The sequence below is a fragment of the Rattus norvegicus genome, chromosome 1, assembly GCF_021556685.1.
Source record: "Rattus norvegicus strain SHRSP/BbbUtx chromosome 1, alternate assembly SHRSP_T2T, whole genome shotgun sequence".
Taxonomy (NCBI): domain Eukaryota; kingdom Metazoa; phylum Chordata; class Mammalia; order Rodentia; family Muridae; genus Rattus; species Rattus norvegicus.
In genome coordinates, this window is record NC_141534.1 from 92,234,087 (window position 1) to 92,241,350 (window position 7,264).

The window sequence follows — 7,264 nt, forward strand, 5'->3', positions numbered from 1 at the left end:
GTGTCCAGGTCCCGGGTTCCTCCCCCTCACCTGAGAATGTGCCTGGCACCCAGCCCCCTGCTCCCTCACACACCAGAGTCTGGACTTCTCATCTCTGTCCGGAATTCAGGCATCCACATTTGAGCTCAATTGCCCAACATGGGTTTCATAAGCAAGACAGGTTATGCCATCCATGCTCTGGTGGAACCAGTCGGGCTGAGAGGACAAGTGGGCACCCCCTTTCTATCCGAAGCTTCCTTAAGGGCCAACCCAGCAGAACAGGAGGGACTCGGGGAGCTCTGGGTGTGTTACTTGCTGCCTGGTTTGGGTGTGTTGTATCCTTTTATGTGGTTATGTGACTGTATGTGACATTGTGTGACTGTATGTGACATTAATCAAGAGTCCTTTATAAAGGATTTCATTATGTCCCAGACATGCCTTAAACCCACTCGGCTTCCCAGGCATCTCTTGAACCCATTATGTAGCCTGAGCTGATCCCCCTGCCTCAGCCCCCTGACTGTGTGCCTGCACGAGCACGCTCTGCTTTTCTTTTTTTTCTTTTCTTTTTTTTCTTTTTTGTCTTTCCAAGACTGAATCTTTCTTTATTCTTTTTTTTTTTTTTTTATTAACTTGAGTATTTCTTATATACATTTCGAGTGTTATTCCCTTTCCCGGTTTCCGGGCAAACATCCCCCTCCTCCCTCCCCTTTCTTATCGGTGTTCCCCTCCCCATCCTCCCCCCATTGCTGCCCTCCCCCCAACAATCTAGTTCACTGGGGGTTCAGTCTTAGCAGGACCCAGGGCTTCCCCTTCCACTGGTGCTCTTACTAGGATATTAACTGCTACCTATGAGGTCAGAGTCCAGGGTCAGTCCATGTATAGTCTTTAGGTAGTGGCTTAGTCCCTGGAAGCTCTGGTTCTGCTTTTCTATTTATTTATTTACTTGAGGTTTGTAGGACAAAGTGTCCCTCCTGTAGTGTAAGATGTTTAACTCTTTTAACAATTATTATTATTGGGCCAGTGAAAGGGCTCAGTGTTTAATGCCCTTGCTGCCAAGCCGAATCCACAGAATACATATGGTAAAAAGCAAGTTAATTCCTATCAGTTGTTCTCTGACATCCACATGCTTTTTATGGCATGTGCATGTGTATACACACACACGCACACACACACCACACCACACAAACACATACACACCACACACACACCACACACAAACACACACCACACACACCACAAACACACATACACACCACACATACACACCACACAAATATACACACCACACCACACAAACACACACCCACACACACATACCACACACACACCACACACACCACACACACCACACACACACACACACCACAAACACAGATACACATCCCACACACACCACAAACACAGATACACGCACACACAACACACAAACACACCACACAAACACACACCACACAGACACCACTCACACAGACACAAACACACACATACACCACACACAAACACACACACACCACACAAACACACCACACAAACACACACCACACAGACACCACTCACACAGACACAAACACACACATGCACCACACACAAACACACACACACCACACAAACACACACACCACACAAACACACACACACCACACCAGACAAACACACACCACACAAACACACACACCACACACAAACACACCCCACACATACACCACTCACACACACACAAACACACACATACACCACACACAAACACACACACAAACACACACCACACACACATCACACACAAACACACACACCACACACACACAAACACATACAAGCACACACACATACATACACACACATGCACAAACACATACAAGCACACACACACATACACACACATACATACACACACACATGCACACACACACCACACAAACACACACCACACACACCACACAAACACACACACCACACACACCACACAAACACATACACACCACACACACACCACACAAACACACACACCACACACACACCACACACACACACCACACAAACACACACACCACACACACACACCACACAAACACACACACACCACACAAACATACACACCACACAAACACACACACACACCACACCAGACAAACACACACCAGACAAACACACACACCACAAACACACAAACACACCACACACACCACACACAAACACACCCCACACATACACCACTCACACACACTCAAACACACACATACACCACACAAACACACACCACACACACCACACACAAACACACACACCACACACACACACCAAACACACATCACACACAAACACACACACATACCACACACACAAACACATACAAGCACACACACATACATATACACACAACACACCCAACACACACACACCACACAAACACACATACCACACAAACACACACCACACAAACACACACACCACACAAACACACACACACACCACTCCAGACAAACACACCACACCACACAAACACACACACACACACACACCATACCAGACAAACACACAAACACACCCAACACACACACACCACACAAACACACATACCACACAAACACACACACCACACACACACACCACACAAACACATACACACCACACACACACCACACACACACCACACATACACACACACACACACACACACTAAATGTGGAAACCACAGGGCAACTTTATAGAGTCAGTTTCCGAGGATGGAACTAGGGTCAGCTGAGGTCAACTCAGGTCGCCAGGGTCACTCAGCTCGGCTCTTTATGGGAAGAGTAACCTCATAGACCCTTCTTTGATTACTGATGTGCCCATTGCCACTGTGTGACATAGCAGCTGTGGTGACCTTGGCCTTGATGTCACAGAAGGGACCATAGATAGCTAGGCCTGAGGAGGAAAGGGGCTGTCAACGTTCCCTTCCCCATCAGAAGAGAGAAAGACACAAAACCTTCGCAAGATTGTCCCAAGACTCTCCCCTGAGATCCCAACCACCAGTCCCTCCGGTCTGGGCTATACACAACCCTAGAAATCTTAATGCACTGAACAGGGAGACCCGGAGGGAGGTGGACTTTCAGTGGTGCAGCTGCTTATGAGTCAGATGCACGTGCACTCGTTAGTAACCCCAATAAATTTATCTATTATTTTCCAAGTTGTTCCTGATAGGATCTTTCTTTGGTCCATGTGCACCCTCTCTATTGGGAGTAGTAAATAGGTATTTTTCTTGCCTCTCCCCAGGAAAGTTATACAACAAACAGCCAGAACCAGATAGCCTAAGTGAGATCTGGAATCTGCTGTACAGTCCAAGTCCATCTTTTTTTTTTCTTTTTCTTTTTCTTTTTTTCGGAGCTGGGGACCGAACCCAGGGCCTTGCGGTTGCTAGGCAAGCGCTCTACCACTGAGCTAAATCCCCAACCCCAGTCCAAGTCCATCTTGAACGCTCAATCTTCTTGCCTCGGTGCTGGGATCGCAGAGAAGTACCAATGTGTCCAGCTGTGATACATCTGTATTTACTGAGAGATAATCTTAGGTAATAGACTCTTGAGCAAAGGAACCTGGGTTTTAATCCTAATCGCTTATTTTTTATTACGTTGTAAAATTTCTTGTTTGTTTGCGTGCACATCTGCAGAGGTCAGAGGACAATTTGGGGGTGATACTTCTTTCCTTTTGCCCTGCGGGTCTTGGACGTCATATTGGCCTCCCCTCCCCCACCATTGTCTCTGGCTTTGAAAACTTGGACTCCTTGTCAAACCTTCTCTTTGCTTCAGTTTTCCTTATCCGAAGAATGATTGTTTCAGATAGCATTGCCAAGAGCTTCAAACAGGATGCTTGGGGCGAAAAGCTTGGAGCCGCATAGGGAAACACGCAAAAAACACTGTACTTATGGTAATGATGGTGCGGCTTTCTGTGTGCAGCTCATTGCTGTGGGTACAAGACACAACAAAAGCAAGTGTCTTGCTCACGCTCCCTCCAGCAGGCTTATCAGTGGCTGGTCACATAATTGCACAGCTAGCCTGTGTTTCGCTTGCGTTAGGAGGAGATTTCTGTCAGTGCGGGTGATTCTGTTTTTGTTTGTGCTCAGGGGGTGGTAGGTGCTCCGTGGGTGCCAACTTAGTAAGATCATACCTAACTTGTTCAAGTTTTGGCGTGATCTCGCCTGCATCTCTGGCTAAGGCACCAGGAGTATGTCTGAAGCTGGAGCCTTGAGAACACCTTTTTTTTTTTTTTTCAGTCCCGGAGGACTCTGGGAAGCTGAGAGCTCCTAAAAGGAGCTTGTTTTTGCTTCGTGCAGTTGGCTGGTCCAGTGGTTTGTGGAGAGACGCCATGAAAGGGCAGGTGGGAGGGGCTTAAGCATAATGGCAGCATGAGGGCAATGGCAGGGTGGGGAAGAACTTCTTGGGCAGATGAACACGTGTTCAAGGTCTGGGGTGAAATCCACCAGAAAGTTCTTACCATCCCCAGGAGTACTCTCCTGTGTTCTGGATGTACTACAGCCACAGTTCTAAGTGAGGGAGAGGGAGGGCCTGCGCCCAGTCCTCCTCGAGGCACGATCTACCCAGATTAAACAATAGAGGCTGAGGAGAGGCCCCTCCCAGCCTGGGACGCCCCCATGAATCATTTTCTTATCATCCCTTACTACTGTAATGGCATAGTCGCCTTCCTAATCACTATTTTTGATCCCAACTTGGCCCGACACCCCATAGTAAGAAGGCTTGAATAAGGCTGAAACCATAGAGGAAATACCCCTTAGTCTTCATCTTTGGCCCCGCCTCCTCTGAGCCCTGGGAGTCCTGGTCTCTAGCATCTGCTTACCACCTTCTAGAGTCTCGGCTCCCAGACCCCTCCCTTGTTTACTCCCATCTTTTCCTGCCCTTCCCCCCCGCCCCCGCCTTGTTAATTAATCTTGTCTTTTTTGTGTTCTCTTTACACCGGTATCTTTTTCTTCCCACTTACATCTCTATCTTGATTGTCCTGCACTGGACCTCAATTTTCTCACTTGTAAAATGGGGATAATAACAATAATAACAGCAGCACTAATGATGCTCCAATCGCTTATAACGATGAGGAAGACACGGAATAATTATGTGAAATGCTTTAGTACAGAACCCAGGCCAGAGTATATTTAGTGCAAGAGACTGTTATTATTGTTTTATTCTTTTTAATCTCTTCTTTGGTATCTTTGTTTTTCTTTTTCCTTGTCTCCATGTTATTCTCAAGTCTCCTCCCCATCCCGGCTCCTTTTGCAGGAAGCTCTGCCCCTGGCTTCCTTGGCAGGGACACAACTGGAAATGACATCCAGACTAAGAGATCCCCTCCCATCTTCCTTATAGTCCGGGCTCCACCTCAGACTCAGAAAACTTGCCTGGGGGCACAGTATGGCGTCAATCCCACAAATCGCCCCATAAAATCCTGAAACCCAGATCTGTCATCCAAAGGAGGTAAATCAGAGTGACTCACAGGATCCTGCTGTTCAAATTCCTGGACCCCAATCTTTTAGATTTCTAATTCTCTGAGCACAATTAGGTTTCCAATTTTCAGACACAAAAACCCTGAGGCTGATTTCTCTCCTCTCCCGTCCTAAGTGCCCCGATCTTTTGGGATGAAGGAGTGTGGCTTCTTTCCCCAAGACCCAAGGGCTGTTGGGAATGGACAGCGCAGACCTGCGATCCTAAGCACTCTGGAGGCTAAGGCATATCAGAGCTAACTCTGAGTTGACAGCGAGTTCAAGGCCAGTCTGTGCAACTTAGAAACTGTCTCAAAATAAAGATTTAGAAAACGATTGAGGTTCAGTGTCCTGTAGTAGAAACCTTGTTTAGCATACGAAAAGCCCTAGACTCTGTCCTCAGTACTGGAAAAAAAAGAAGTGGGAGTGGAAGAAAGTAGAATGCTTGGAAACACCTCGGGTACCAGAGGCCCAAAGTTCTATTCTTGGACATTCCAACCACGCCTTCAGCCGCCTTGGCTCTCTCCAAAGAACCTGACACCACTCACAGGCGCTTTCCTGAATGGGCGGGGTCGCAGTCCATGTAGGACAGCGATAGGCTGCCAGAGACGTCATTCTCCGTTAGTTTCGGTCAATCTGCCAATAGACAAGGAACCTGCCCCTTAGGGTTCGGTTCGGTTCGGCTAAAGGTCCAAGGTACTCGGCGAGGAAACCAGCTCTCCTGGTTGGTCCAGGTAAGTCCAGAATGATCAGTATTGGGATTCTGCGTACAGCCTGGTGGGAAACAGCCGGCCTTGCAGCGGAGGGGGTGAGAGCTTAGTCAGGGCGTCACTGGAGAAACTAAGTTCAGGGATGTGCAACCTCAAAAATGCACCCATGGATTCTACCTTCCTTGTCTGTCCTGCGCATCCCTCCGTTCACTTCCTGCTGTCATGAATTCACTCACGGTTCCCTCGTATAGTCATCCACTCACTCAGCGCTCACACACTCACTCACCCACTCATTATTTAAACAAATATATCGTAGGCTTTCTGATGCTGGGGACTGTGGTGATCAAGATGAGTCAGACCTGGGCTCTGCCCTCGAGAGAGCTCGGGTCAGAGGGGATGGCAGGCATTGATGGTCAAGGGTGTGAAGGGCTGGGGAGGCACGGGAATCTTTTCTTGGGGTTGGCATGGTAGGAACGAATTTCCAGAGGTGCCACTGAAGCTGGCTCTCAGAAGAGCACTAGGTGGCAGCAGAGGTTGTGAGAGGGTTTCAGTGTGTGCAAAGGCAGGGAGGCTGAGAGGTGCATTAATTAATCATGCTTAGACACACCCAAATAGATACGAGCTGTCCCCATAACCACCAGGGGGGCTGTATGGCGAGGAACTGAACTCTCTCTCTCTCTCTCTCTCTCTCTCTCTCTCTCTCTCTCTCTCTCTCTCTCTCTCTCTCGTGTGTGTGTAAAACCATTGACTGTGTTAGTGCCAGGGCAGGGATGCTAGTTAGCCCAGCTCTGAGTGGGCTAGGTCAGAACAGGAACTGGAGCCAGAGGTGTCATTAGACCAGGAGGTGGCTTTCTCCAGAGCCTAGGTAGCATAGGGTGGAGCCTGGACCCCGGCAGAGGCTGAGACAAGAGGTAGAGGCAGGATGAGTGGTGGATGGGCCATGAGGACAAAGGGGTTCAAGACTCAGGGACTTCATCCTAGGGGTCATCCATACTTGAGCTAGGAGCAGAATGGAGGCGCATTTAGTGCATGGATATAAATCCTTTTGGGAATTCTAGGTTTTGTTTTTTTTTCAGGGTCTCACTCTGGACCACAGTTTGGGGTCAGCCTGGACTAC